The sequence below is a fragment of the Triticum aestivum genome, chromosome 3D, assembly GCF_018294505.1.
Source record: "Triticum aestivum cultivar Chinese Spring chromosome 3D, IWGSC CS RefSeq v2.1, whole genome shotgun sequence".
NCBI classification, from domain to species: Eukaryota; Viridiplantae; Streptophyta; class Magnoliopsida; order Poales; family Poaceae; genus Triticum; species Triticum aestivum.
In genome coordinates, this window is record NC_057802.1 from 447,112,837 (window position 1) to 447,116,202 (window position 3,366).

A 3,366-nucleotide genomic window follows, 5' to 3' on the forward strand; every position below is an offset into this window, starting at 1 on the left:
GCTTGACCTCTCTATTAAGCCTAGGTCGGGTTGCGGCGTATTGTTTGGCCGAGGCCGGGCATGACCCAGGAAAGTGTGTCCGGCCGGAGTTAATCGAGCGTGGTGGGTAAGTTGGTGCACCCCTGCAGGGAAGAAAACATCTATCGATAGCCTGTCCTACGGTAACGGACACTTGGAGTTGTATCCCGATCGATACAACTAGAACTGGATACTTGAGATGAGACTTGGATATGAGATGATAACTGGATAGTATGGCTCTGGGATTGCTTTCTCGCAGGGAGTCGAGAAAGGATCTCTGGCCGAGGTTGATAACACTTCTACTACTTTACTTTATGCTACTCTACTCCCTCCTGTTGCTGCAAGATGGTGGTTTCCAGAAGATGCTAGTCTTCGATAGGCTAGGCTTTCCTCTTCTCTTCTGGCATTCTGTAGTTCAGTCCACATATACTACCCTTTTCATTGACACCGATGCATATGTAGTGTAGATCCTTGCTTGCGAGTACTTTGGATGAGTACTCATGGTTGCTTTGCTCCCCCTTTTGCCCCTTTCTTCTCCTTTCCTGTTGATGCAACCAGATGTCGGAGCCCAGGAGCCAGATGCCACCGCCGATGCCTGCTACTACGTGGAGACCGCTGACGACCAGGAGTAGTTAGGAGGCTCCCAGGCAGGAGGCCTTGCCTCTTCGATCGTGTTGCTTTGTGCTAGCCTTCTTAAGGCAAACTTGTCTAACTTATGTCTGTACTCAGATATTGTTGCTTCCGCTGACTCTTGTGTATTCGAGCCCTCGAGGCCCCTGGCTTGTAATATAAAGCTTGTATTATTTTAATTTGTGTCTAGAGTTGTGTTGTGATATCTTCCCGTGAGTCCTTGATCTTGATCGTACACATTTGCGTGTATGATTAGTGTACGATTGAATCGAGGGCGTCACAGTCATCAAAATGAAGTACTACGCGCATGCTCATAGGGGAATAGATTGGTAGGAAAAGACCATCGCTCGTACCCGACCGCCACTCATAAGGAAGACAATCAATAAATACCTCATGCTCCAACTTCGTTACATAACGGTTCACCATACATGCATGCTACGGGAGTCACAAACTTTAACACCAGTATTTCTACAATTCACAATTACTCACTAGCATGACTCTAATATCACCATCCTCATATCTCAAAACAATCATAAGGAATCAAACTTCTCATAGTATTCAATGCACTTTATATGAAAGTTTTTATTATATCCCTCTTGGATGCCCATCATATTAGGACTAAATTTATAACCAAAGCAAATTACCATGCTGTTTAGAGACTCTCAAAATAATATAAGTGAAGCATGAGAGTTGAACAATTTCTATAAAATAAAACCATCGTCGTGCTTTAAAAAGATATAAGTGAAGCACTAGAGCAAAATTGCTTAGCTCAAAAGATATCAGTGAAGCACATAAAGTATTCTAATAAATCATGATTCATGCGTGTCCCTCTCAAAAGGTGTGTACAACAAGGATGATTGTGGCAAACTAAAAAGCAAAGACTCATATCATACAAGACGCTCCAAGCAAAACACATATCATGTGGTGAATAAAAATATAGCCTCAAGTAAAGTTACCGATAGACAAAGATGAAAGAGGGGATGCCTTTTGGGGCATCCCCAAGCATAGGCTCTTGGTTGTCCTTGAATATTACCTTGGGGGTGCCTTGGGCATCCCCAAGCTTAGGCTCTTGCCACTCCTTATTCCATAGCCCATCAAATTCTTACCCAAAACATGAAAACTTCACAACACAAAACTCCACAGAAAATCTCATGAGATTCGTTAGTATAAGAAAATAAATCACCACTTATGGTACTGTTGTAAACTCATTCTTTATTTATATTGGTGTAATATCTACTGTATTCCAACTTTTCCATGGTTCATACCCTTCGATACTACCCATAGATTCATCAAAATAAGCAAACAACACAAAGAAAAACAGAATCTGTCAAAAATAGAACAGTGTGTAGCAATCTGTAAACATAGAATACTTCTGTAACTCCAAAAATTCTGAAAAATGAGGACAACAGAGGCAATTTAAATATCAATCTTGTTCAAAGAGAATCAGTATTTTATCACGCTTCTGTGAGTTTTAACAATTCTGGGACTAAGCACAAAAGTTTCTGTTTTTCAGCAAGATCAAATCAACTACCACCGTAAGTGCTACTTCTTGAGCTTGCGTTGGTTTTTCCCTTGAAGAGGAAAGGGCGATGCATCAAAGTAGAGATAAGTATTTCCCTCAGTTTGAGAACCAAGGTATCAATCCAGTAGGAGACAACACACAAATCACCAATACCTGCACAAACGATCAAACACTTGCACCAAACGCGACAAAGGGGTTGTCAATCCCTTCACGGTCACTTGCAAAAGTGAGATCTGATAGAGATAAATAAAACTAAACAAAAGATAAAGTAAATATTTTTGGGATTTTTGGTTGAAAGATCGGAAAGTAAAATATTGGAAAATAGTAGATAGGAAACTTATATGATGGAAAATAGACCCGGGGGCCATAGGTTTCACTAGAGGCTTCTCTCAAGATAGCAAATAATACGGTGGGTGAACAAATTACTGTCGAACAATCGATAGAAAAGTGCATAGTTATGACGATATCTAAGGCAATGATTATGAAATATAGGCATCGCGTCCATGTCAAGTAGACCGACTCCTGCCTGCATCTACTACTATTACTCCACACATCGACCGACTCCTGCCTGCATCTAGAGTATTAAGCTCATGAATAACAAAGTAACGCTTTAAGTAAGATGACATGATGTAGAGGAATAAACTCAAGCAATATGATGTAAACCCCATCTTTTTATCCTCGATGGCAACAATACAACACGTGCCTTGCTGCCCCTACTGTCATTGGGAAAGGAAACCGCAAGATTGAACCCAAAGCTAAGCACTTCTCCCATTGCAAGAAAAACCAATCTTGTTGGCCAAACCAAACCGATAGTTCGAAGAGAATTACAAAGATATCAAATCACGCATATAAGAATTCAGAGAAGATTCAAATAATATTCAGAGATAAGCTGATCATAAATCCACAATTCATCGGATCTCGACAAACACACCGCAAAAGAAGATTACATCGGATAGATCTCCAAGAAAATCGAGGAGAACATGGTATTGAGAATTAAAGAGAGAGGGACAGAGAGAAAGCCATCTAGCTACTAGCTATGGACCCGTAGGTCTGAGGTAAACTACTCACGCTTCATTGGAAGGGCAATAGAGTTGACGTAGATACCCTCCATGATCGAATCCCCCTCCGGCAGGATGCCGGAAAAGGCCCCAAGATGGGATCTCACGGGAACAGAAGTTTGCGGTGGTGGAAAAGTG